Source organism: Sphaeramia orbicularis, chromosome 14 (genome assembly GCF_902148855.1).
Source record: "Sphaeramia orbicularis chromosome 14, fSphaOr1.1, whole genome shotgun sequence".
Taxonomy (NCBI): domain Eukaryota; kingdom Metazoa; phylum Chordata; class Actinopteri; order Kurtiformes; family Apogonidae; genus Sphaeramia; species Sphaeramia orbicularis.
In genome coordinates, this window is record NC_043970.1 from 12,857,616 (window position 1) to 12,869,714 (window position 12,099).

The 12,099-nt window shown below is 38.1% G+C and overlaps 1 long non-coding RNA gene across 1 annotated transcript in view; it reads right to left on the reverse strand.

The window, feature by feature from the left end:
* Positions 1 to 1,357: 1,357 nt before the first annotated feature.
* The window catches only part of LOC115433462 (uncharacterized), a 12,942-nt gene continuing 2,200 nt past the window's right edge, over positions 1,358 to 12,099 (reverse strand). Inside the window, exon 3 of the long non-coding RNA XR_003937365.1 lies at positions 1,358 to 1,487. This is a non-coding gene — a long non-coding RNA (uncharacterized LOC115433462). The remainder of the gene's footprint in view (positions 1,488 to 12,099) is intronic.

Genomic DNA, 12,099 nt, shown 5'->3' on the forward strand with positions numbered 1-12,099 from the left:
TGAGGACTCATAACTCAGTGTACAATACTTTTTAATATTGCATAGTGGCAGAAATATAGGTCTCAGCCCTGGGCTTTCTTTCCTGAGACATTCATGGCTGTAATCAAACAGTAGCAAGGACCAAGCTGGACAATAAGAAGACAATAACCATTTCTCAAAGTAAATCCTAATTAGTTTTCATGAATGCAGATGGAAATCTATGAACTGTTATGTATTACTGTGAATGCAGGGTCTGTTCGCATTGACCAATGATGACTGCACTCATAATAAAACATGTTTGATTTTTTCACGACTATGTGTGAGTGTGTTTATAGCAGTGTGATCGTATATGTAATTGTATATGTAGCTGAGGTTTTATGACATGAAATCTTTCAAATGTTAGGATATTAACTGTTCAGCTGCTTATTTGTTGGTGAGAACATAAATTGAATGGAATCTGACATGTATCGCATGGTTGATGATCACCGCTCTGGTCCTGGGTTCTGTTTAAGGGTCTCAGTCACAAGTTTAAGGGTCTCAGCCACAAATTACTCGGACACTGACAAAGCCCGGGGCTGAAACATGTCAGCTTCTTTCTGCTGCTATGCAATATTAAAAACTATTACGTACTGAATTGCAAGTGCTGACAGCTTCATTTACTATTTTTTATGATTTTTGGGTCAGCACCCATCTAATAATACCATAATTTTGAGTAGGGTATGCAGAAGATACAGCTGTCTAACATCTTATAGTATTGTAATTCCTTTGAAGGATTTACACATCTGTATTATATGTGACATCCATAGGAAACATAAAAAGATTATGGAGCAATATTCAGTGCATCGTATACTTAGATTTTACATTCTGTGCATCTGAATAAGTCAGTGCTGAGTCAAATATGGACAAACCCATCCATAGGTTGTTATAAATTAGGATTTCTATGAACCCAGTCATGAACTGTTGTTGTTGATAATTATTGATGATTGTTGATCATTTCTGCCCCTTAAAATTGTAAAAAAAAAAAAAAATCCCTCAAATCGTTTTTTTTTTTTTTTTTTTTGTCTAAAATTGTAACAATTAACAGATAATGCCAATGAAATAATTAGTCAACTGTAAATGAAAAATCTAGGTTGTAGTAACCTAACCTTTTACTAATTAAAATATGTAGAAAGAACAGAATAAAGTTGATGCACATTTAAGGCAAAGTTGCAACACACATATTTGTAAGTTGTTATCAGTAAGTTGACACATATCAGTAAGTTGTTGGTTGGCTGATGTCAAAAATTAAAAGGCTGATGTTGACTAATGTGAGCTGGGTGGCTGTCTGGAGTGAACTGACGTCAAATGAAATTTCTGTATGAAGTTGAAGGGAGGACAACCCTACTGAGCAACCTATAAGACATGCCACAGCAACATCATTGTGACGCTTCTGATGAAGGCTACAGGATGTAGCTGAAACTAGTAAAGCAGGTAAACAAACAACTACCCCTGTCTGAGAAATGAATTATCTACAAAAACAAATGAAGTCCACTGTCCAGCTGGATTAAACTGCCTGAGTTTCAGGTTGGATGTCCAACCCCATTCAAACTGGAATAGGACAAACCTGCCCAACCTGTGACCCACCTTGAACCTGCATTTGCAAAATGAAAACAAACCTCATATTATAGTTGTGTGTAGTTTAAAGTGCTGTAACCATAGGTACAGATTACATTGTCCACTGTGCACCTTAGGAACACATCATGATGCTGCAAAGTCACTATCATCACTTTATTTCACTGTTGCTGCTACATACACAACCACTTTAACTGTTGCTGTTGTTGTTTTTTTTGCATTATTATACATATTCAGAAGTTTATTTTATTATATTTTTGTGTTTTTTATGGTAGTTTTTATTCTATTACATTTAGCTTTAATATATTTTATTTTATCCTTTTATCTTTTTCATGCTACAAACACTGAGACCTGGGTAACTATGTTTTATTCTATCATGTCTATTGATTGAATGACAATAAGTCTGAGTCTCTGTCAGGTAAAATATGCATAACACCAAGGCTACACAAACTACACCAAAGCTCTGGCAAAGAGCTGTTTATTTTTCAAAATAAACTGCTATATTAATTTAATTATTTCCAACATTACATTTCACAAACCAACAAACTCCACAGATTCACATACACATTTAACACACACTCTCTGAGATCTCATTGATCTTTCACTAAGTCTCTCTGACCCCTTAACTGAAAGGTTAAAAGCCAATCATATTGATAAGTCAATGTCTCTATTGATCAGGCTCAAGAGTTAATAAGGATTACTCATTAAAGTTTACACTCATTAACTGAATTAGAAGTATTAGAGAACTTAGCGTTGTCGGAGACGGCACTTGTTATAATGGCAACTGTCTCCCTAATTGCCTCGAGTGAAGGATTCTCATTACCACCACAAACATCCGCAAAAAGTCTCACAAGGTGCGAGCTAGCTCAGTCGAGAAAAGGGCACCGACAGGTCAAATCTGTTTTTATCATCACAATCAACGCTGACTGTTTGTAATCAAAAGGCACAGCATGAGCACAGCCAAAGTATGTCAGGACGTCATCAAAATGTGCACTAATTAGAAACGATGACTGACACAAGGAGAACAGCTTGAGGCTTCATCTCACAGCATGTGGTGATTTTATTGATAGTTACGTTACATTTACCTCTCCTTCACTGTATGTTCATTGTTTGTTTAAGAATATGTGGCTTTACTGACCTCTCATTTTCTTTTATTTTATACAGTATTAATATTTAAATCTGTAAAAAAAAAAAAAAAGCATGCACATCTCCTACTGGGTGAGGGTATGAGAAACACTGTTACACAATGGCAAAAAAGGCTTATTTATTAGTGCTCTTGTTTTCTTTTTTTTTTTTTTTCTTTTTTTTTTTTTTTTACAGATAGCCTGTTTTCATACACAGTACACTTTAACTGTGTGAAATGCTCACTTTTAAATGAAAGGAAATTAGGAGAGCTTTGCTAATTTTGTGATTAACTGATTAATGGACTGTAGAAAGTAGTTGAGAAGTGTCCATTATAGTCAGGTTCAATACAATCAACACATAAAACTGAAATCAAACAACAAAAGCCATTTGAATTTGGTTCAGGCTATTAAAGCTGGGGTTTTTTTGTTTTTTTTTTTTATGATGAATGCACCTTAGTACACAGTGGCGTTGCAGTTGTATGATGCTTTCTTCCATTGTTTCATAGAGTGTACCTCTGTCATACAGTGTTTCACACCAATTACCCAGCCTGCTGTGGGGCTGACGCCTGAGGCAAATAAACGAAAACATGATAGAAACTGCATGAGCCAAAACTGCTCAAAAACAACCACAGTTTTCCATGTTATCACAGACCTCAGTGATGGCGTGTCTGTGGGTGGGTGTTACCTGGCAGTGCGCTCCACAGTGGCACAGGCTTGTGTATCATTTGAGCCCACTGTGGCCAAAACAGCCATATGCCCAGACTGAGGGTGGCTGAACCACACAGGGCTGGTCCTATGGACGAGTTCTCAGACCAAACTGCCAGACCATATGGACATGGATAATCTGTCTCTTTTCAAAGAATCTTTGGACTTTCGTTCCATGTTTCAGTGGCATTTTGAGGGGAAAAAATGTCAACTCGTCCTTGAAACAAGTTTAGCACATGTTCACTGTGTTTGTGTACGTCCTCGTATGAATAAGTGCAATAAACTAGAATAGTCACAGTCTTTAAAGGACAAGTAGCTGGGAATGGATGGATACAGTGGAAGAACACATTTGCGGATTTCAATACAGGTGATGAGTGTTGGTCATGCATGAGGATGTGTTGTAATGTGAGTGGCAGCCAATAATATCAGCTGGAACAAAGGGTTTTATTCATAGTGAATTCACAATTAACACTTAACACTTAACCAGCTTGTGCAATCGTATGAAATTCTGAAGGGCCATTACACATAGAACAAAAAGAACAGCAGCAGGTGTTGGCAATGCACTGAAATAAAGGATATACTTACATACAGTGTTACTTTTGTGTTATTCTGTTCTGTGACTCAATCCCAATTCACCCCTTGACTGTCCACTTTGGGCATTCACATGAAGGGGTAAGGGTGTCCTGATTCTCGATGTGTCGGAGGGGAAGGGCTAAGGGGGAGGTCTGTTTGGCCCCCAAAACAGAGATTTTACAGGACCACACTACAAACGGGGGAGTATGAGAAATCTCCCATAATTCTGTTTGAATCATCAGCAAGATGGAGGTAAACACAGCCAAAAAGTGCAGCAGTGTGATGAAAGAAACACACAAATGTACGTATTGTCTTTGTAAACAACTTAATCATTTGATTGACTGTTTAACTCTTTCCCCGCCATTGACGAGATATTCCGTCAATTGCTTCCCAACGCTTCCCCGCCAATGACGAGATTTTCCGTCAATCCGTGTTTTCACTGTTATACTGTAGTTGGAGGTGTTGTGGATCATGTGAATTACTTTCCTTAGTCCAAAAACAAACAATTAAGCAGTTTTTTCGGAAAAATGACGGGCCGGGTTTAACGTTTTTGCACTGGAGTCTCCGTATCCCATGGCAACGCATCCAGCGGCAGTCACTGAATGAGGAAATGAAGACTGCAGGAACCGCGCGCAGTTTCAAAAGCCTTAAAGATGATTATGGAGACAGAGTCTGACAATTCAATATATGATGGAGCTACAGAAGAACCATTTAGAGACAGGAACGGAGAAACAGAAGGTGAGGGAGACGGACACGGAACACGGGAAACAAGGAGCGGCTCAGGTCCGACATGGAGGTGCGGGTGGGGGGGGCGGGGGCACAGAGCAACACGGAGAAAATGACAGACAGGAGGAAGAGAAAAGAGACATTTGTAGAGGACATTCAAGGAGAAGACAGACATACAGACATGGGACAAGACAAAGGAAAGCTAGTGTTCATCTGTTAGAGTGAGTTCAGATTCAGACTGAGGACACAGAACAGATTCAGCTGTAGAATGTCAGCAGGACACAGGGAAGACACTGTTGGATTTGGCTTTTGTATGAAATAAATAAATACATATATTCATACAGAGATAAATAACTACATGTCCATAGAATTATTTACAGATCAAACACAGCAGCTGGTCCAACAGGAGGACCTGGTGCAGCCAAAGGCCAGAAATCTACAGTATTTAGTGCATTTGTTTCTTTTTTTCTTGAAAATGAGGAATATTGAGGTGTTTATATCCAAAAGCTAAACTACTATGTGTTAGACTTATAACTGATGTATGTAAATGTGCAAAGTTTAGAAGGAACCTGGTGCTTTACAAGATGTTCGGTCTAAAGTTTGGTGTGGATTCCCCTAACATTTTGTGGAATGATGGGATATCTTAGAGCTGTTTGTTACTATTATTGCTGTTATTATTATTTTATTTTGTGATTTTGAAGACAGTGTTACTGTTGGTAAATAAGAAAGAGTCAAAAATGTAAATAGGAAATCAGTTTTCTCTTGAAAATCAATATCTTTGAAAAAAATGCAATTTTCTCAGCTTTTTGCTCAAAATTCAGTTTTTTCCTGAAAATGACCAATATTCAAATATTTATATCTCACGAACGAATAAAGATAGAATAAAATAGTTTTTTGTGTTTAAAAGTTGAAGTTCTGTTCTTTCTTTTGATGTATTCAGTGTTCACATACTCCTAACACAACATTTTCAGTGAGCCTCCAAAGATTAGTGAAAATGACCAAAACGGCTGGCGCTGGCTACCAACTCACTGGAAAATGCTCTGGCGGGGAAAGAGTTAATTCCGTTTCAGTGTGTTATAGATCACATTTCTGCAGTTTATAGTTGATAGACGCAAAAAGATGACCAAAGCCCATGGAACAGAGACGGTTACAGCTGCTGACGGCATGGTGAATACTTTTGGAAACAAAGTTTTCGTATCTGTTAATAGCGGCATCAATGACCACTGATGACGTAACAGGTCTGGAAGGGTTGTCCCATTTCATAGGGGAATGTTTCAGCACCTACCCATTGCAGGTCCATTTCAAGGGGTAGTGCCAAATGCAAGGGCCAAGGGGGAGGAGAAAGGGGGAGGGCTAAGGGGGGAATTGGGATTGGGCCTAGATCTACAACAATACTATTTTTACTCTTCTCTTTTACTCCTCTTCTCTTTTTCAGTCATTGTACATCATATGATGCACTTGAACAGTCATCTCTGAATGTAAGAAACTAATTCACTGGTTTCAACTTGTATTTAAAAAAAAAAAAAAAAAAATCTTTCACTCGTGCTTCTTATTTACAAAAATCTTGTACATTTTATGTCAAATTAAGAAGCACTAATTCTCTGTCAGTACTGGAAAAGAGCTTTATGTGTTAAGTCCCAGCAGATTAGAATACTGTTTTTGTTGATATTAGATCATGTCATAATTTTGTATATTTAGGCAAGCATTGTTTAATCACTCTGTGATGGTCTGTTATTGTCATTAATTTTATATATAATGTTTACACCTAATAGTGGGTGATGCACCTCAATTATACCACTTTAATTATATTGTATACATTATTTGCTTTCTTCTTTGTACATGTTGCTATTAGGTGACACGGTGATGCAGTGGTTAGCACTCGTGCCTCACAGCAAGAAGGTCCTGGGTTCGATTCCAACACCAGTTGATGGGGGGTGGGACCTTTCTGTGTGGAGTTTGCATGTTCTCCCCGTGTCTGCGTGGGTTCTCTCCGGGTACTCCGGCTTCCTCCCACCATCCAAAGACATGCACTGGATTCAAAGGAGTTTATTTGTCATTCCATCACAAGGAATAGAACGAAACTGGTTTCTGAGGACCCGTATTTGCCATCTGAATAAAATAAATAATAAATAAATGAATACATTAAAAACGACTAAAACTAAGGCTAATTTAAAATCAGTAAAATATACGTCTAAAATTAAACTTTAAAATACCTACATAAAATAATAGCACATATTTACAACCTAACCTAGCCTATACACAGTAGACGCTGAAGTACAGTGCAACAGCAGAGTGAAGTGCAAAGAGGCCGTGCAATAAGGTGCAGTTAGGAATTTGTGTAACCGTCCCTTATGTGACAGGCTACGGAGCAGTGCCTGAGTTCAACAGCCTCACCGCTGTTGGAAAGAAGCTGTTTTTTAGTCTAGTGGTCCTGCTCTGGATACTCCGCAGCCTTCTTCCTGAGGGAAGAGGGACAAAAAGTGCGTTTGCAGGGTGGGTGGGATCATTCATGATGCCGCTGGCCCTCTTTCTGCACCTGGAGATGTAAATGTCCGTGGTGGTGGGAAGGCTGCACCCGATGACCCTCTGTGCAGCCTTCACCACCCTGTGTAGAGCCTTCCTCTCTGCCACAGAGCAGCTGCCATGCCACACTGTGATGCAGGAGGTGAGGACACTTTCCACCACACACCTGTAGAAGGAGGACAGGACTGATCCTCCGAGTCCAACCCGCCGCAGTCTTCTGAGGAAGTATAAGCGCCGGTGAGCCTTCCAAACCAAGCCTGAGGTGTTGTGGCTCCAGGTAAGGTCCTCACTGAGGTGGACACCCAGGTACCTGACGCTGGGGACCACTTCCACTGATAGGTTAATTGGTTAATCTAAATTGCCCATAGGTGCGAATGTGAGAGTGATTGTTTGTCTCTATATGTTCAGCCCTGCGATGAACTGGAGACCCCGCCTTCGCCCCTATGTAGCTGGGATAGGCTCCAAGCGACCCCTGTGACCCTAGTGAGGATAAAGCGGGTTCAGAAAATGAATGAATGAACATTATTTGCTTTCTTCTTTGTACATGTTGCTATTAGTAACTGCATTTTTATTGTATTTCTGTCACTGCTTTTGCAAGCACTCTTGATATTTTAAGTGCATTTTATATAAATATTTATACATTATCTGCTGGTTTTTAGATGTAATTGAATTTTGTGCAATTTGAGCTACTTTGTACATATGTAAGTAAACTTTCAAGATACTCCTTTCATCAGTGGGCATATATTCCATTGATGCACCAGGATGACAAAATGACCACTATGAATACATTTGCATCAGCAGTATGGATAAGACTAAGAAGAAAGGGGTCATAACAGTCTATTAGAAAGGACTGCACTTACAAAAAAAAAAAAAAAAAATCATGTGAAGTTTTCATAGGTTTTGTTTAGTTGCTGAGTGATATTATGATGAATATTTTCATTTAGGTGGCATTAGCAATTACTAAGCTTTTATGATGTATCTTGAAATAAGGAGTGTGTCACCATTAAGAACAAAAGAAGAAAGACCTTGTATCACATCTTCAATAAACACATACAGTCTACTCTCGTTATACCGCCAACTTCCGTTCACGGCCAAATTGCCGGTATAGCAAAAATGGCGTTACAACGGGTTGCGTCCATAATGTGCATGTCTTTACTATATGCTGTCTATGCTGCCTCCGTTAACCCGTTCTAATTGCGTTTCTAAATAAATCTTGATTCTGTTATGTTGTAAGGGATCATTTAAAGTGGGGAAACATTTTAAGCATTATTATACCATGTCGGGAAATGACACCCCATCATCTTGAGGCTTTGGCTTAATCCCACCTCCTCTTCCCGACATCCTGACCTACTGAGTGTTCTGCGATAAATGAACGGTGGCCGTTCCGTAGACCTAATCGTAGCTTGTCGCGATCAGCGTCTGGCGCGTTTGTTTCAGTGCATTGTTAAAATTTATGTGTACTCGATGGCAATCACGCTGGCGGTATAACGGGCGGGAAATCAATGGTATATGTGTTGTTTGTGCATGGAACTGGGCTGGCGGATGGCGATAGGCGGAAATGGCGGTAGCTAATGGAATAATGCATTGGGGATTTTTGTAAAATGGTTTTGGTCGGCGGTGAGCGAAAATGGCGGTATAACGGCGGGCGGTTTAACGAGAGTAGACTGTATACTGAACAACAAAAGAAACGCAAGTTTTGGTCGTTATTTTAGGCAAGAGTTCAGCTGTCCTGTTGAGTTGTCAACTGAGATACACATTAAAATAAGTGAGTTGTAACCATTGGAGCGTGTGTTTGCAGGCAAACACGACCACGAGTGGTGTTGAGCACGTGTACAAAGTATCGGAGGTGCGGTACGTTTTGAGTGATATGGTAATGGGAGCAACAAATGGGAGTGGCAATTCCCTTTGTTTATCCGGGGGCTATAAAAAGAAATGGTAATATTCAAAAGTTACTGCATTACCACAATGCCTCGCCTTAACGATAATCTGAGAGAACGCGCCATTGGTATGCTTGATGCTGGTTTAACGGCTCGCAACGTTGCCAGACGTCTGCAAGTGCACGAGTCCACCATCAGGGCGGTTTAACGAGAGTAGACTGTACTATTCTTTTCACCTATGATCCTGTGTGTTTGGTCACTCTGATAAGATTCTCAGACCTTCACAGCAGCATTTTAACATGGATTAACATGTGTGTTAACAGCATTTTTAGCTTAGCATTAGTCGCACAAAAAAATGACAGGGCACTGCACTTTACATGTAAAATGAAGTGTTAAAGATTTGTCAAAGTGACTTTCAATGAGAACTCTATTCCACTGCAAATTGGCTTGACATTTCATCCCCAGTAAGAGGCAGAGTTCCCTTGTTAAACAGCAACGTGACAAGTGGCCAAGCATTACCGTTGACCCCTGCATTGTGTCTGTTTCGTCTCTGCCCATTTATCAAGACGAAAAACAACAGTATTAAAAAGACAAAATCCACTGTGATTCAGTACGGCAATCATCTTTGCAGCCAGATCCAGGCCAGATGAACTGGTGGGAGAATACTGCATGATAATAAGCGGCCCATTACGAGCGTTTGGAAGAGGTATCACGCTGTGCCACAGTAATAGACTGAGTAATCACGATGCCCGCGCTGGCAGTAATAGAAGCTTTGCAGCACTGTGAAAATAGTCCCTTCTGAATGAGATGCTCATCTGTGTGAACAGATAGAAAGGCCATTCTCAGACTGGGCCACTTTGGACCTCATATCTTTAGGAAAGATTAGATTTCTGTTTATTTCTGTGCTTTGTCATTTGTGACATGTTTACAAACCATATATCAAGGAAGGACTCCATAATGCGAGCTTTTTTGTGCTAAAGTGAGTACCTGAATATTTTCATAGAAAGCAACTGATTAAAGTAATCTGTCTATTTTAAGATTTTAGTTTTTTTAATGTACTTTTAGTAAATTTATGGAATATCTTAAAGCAGGAGTGTCAAACATATGGCACCGGGGCCAAAACCGGCCAGCCAAAGAATTTTTTAAATTTGCTAAGTGCAAAAATTACATTGACGGTATTAACAATCAGGGGTGTAAAATAATGATAATAAATAAAATAATAATAAATAAAATAATAGCAGAATAACCTATACATAATGACAACTCCATATTCCAAATTCAAAAAAAATTGTAACAATATCATGCTTGTTATTAAATGTTCTGTGCCTTTATAGATCCACTGTGATTTGTAATGCACATGTATAAATAATAAGATGAGGCAAAATATTGTTAAAATTGCACTTATCTTTCATAAGACTTCAGGGTATCCTTTCACATTTTTTGTGAAAGGATAGTTTGTAAATGCAATATAATAATAGTACAACATAGCTATGCAAACTACTACACAATATAAAGTGCAAATACTGTAATATAATCTGCAATAATCTGTTTATATTTCAGTCATTTCTCCTCCTCTTCCATGTTGACATATTATTATTATTATTATTATTATTATTATTATTATTATTATTATTATTATTATTATTATTATTATTATTATCTGCACTTTGCGCTGTTTTCTTTGTCTGTTTCTTAAATGTGTGTGTGCTCTGTTTTCTATTTTCTACTTTTTCTATTTAAATGTTCATTTCACTCTTGATCATGTGAATCATAATTTTGTGTATCACACCAATGTTGAATGACAATAAATATGAATTATAAATCTAAAAATCTAAATTATTCTAAATCTAAACATTTTCATTGTAGAATCTTCCTTTTTTGCACTAAAACAAAGAGCAAATTTAGGGGTTCTTATTATTTATAGGCTATTATGCTATTATTTTATTATTTCGGCCCATTTCACTGGTCTACAATTTTTTAGAAATGATTTGCTTCAGAGATTAAATGTGCTAAATGTTACGTATTTTCATAAGATTAATTGGAAAATAAATGACAAAAGTTCCGGTTTGCTGATGTTTTCAAGGTATATGATTAAGTGTTATTACACATATATATTGGTTTTTGTACATTTATATAATAGTTTTATAAATCTTCCACTAAATAGAACCTGTAAAGTGAATGTATTCTAATGTGCAGACAGTGTTTTGAAGTAGATCTTGTAGCTCTGAGACAAATATTCCTTTTGAGTCAAACCCATTCTCTCGTTAATTCTTGAATTTCACATTTTGACCCAAGGCTGTATCTTGGAAAGTTCAGCCAACCAGCATTTTAGACTTGATTTTTCTTTATCAGTGACTCTCATGTGGTAACATTTCATTACTTTTATTGTGGAAGCATTTTCCTTGTAGACCAGTGTTTGAGATCAAAATGGGCTGTATTTGACCCCTGAACTAAAATGAGTATGACACCCCTGTTTGAAAGGCAAGCACCTTCATATGAGGACACAGTGGTTCCATTTTTAGGCTATGGATGAATTAACCGAACCTTTGCTGTGACTTTTGCATTTAGCTTTTGTCTTGTTATTGTTAGTAAAGTGATGTTTCCTATTACAAATGCAGTGTACAGTGCACCATCAAACATTACATCCAACATTTGGAGGAGTTCTGAACAGAAAGTTGGACAAAACACTGGCTAATAATAAACAAGACAAAGAAGTGGGTTTAATAGACTTTTTACGCCAACACTCATCCATAACTCAGTGAGGTCCAAGATAAGCACAGCAGCCTGTTATAGCTTGTTTTACTGCTAAAGACTTAAACCCTTACACTGTAGTGATAGTACTACTTTTACCTCAAGATATTTAGTGATTCACTGTAGCGCTGCACATAAGGAACCTAACCTACTGAAAAAGCAGGTAGAAAATGTCCTTAAAAGTGGTCATTACACCAAGAAATAACATTCAGTGGCAAAGAAGCAACAAA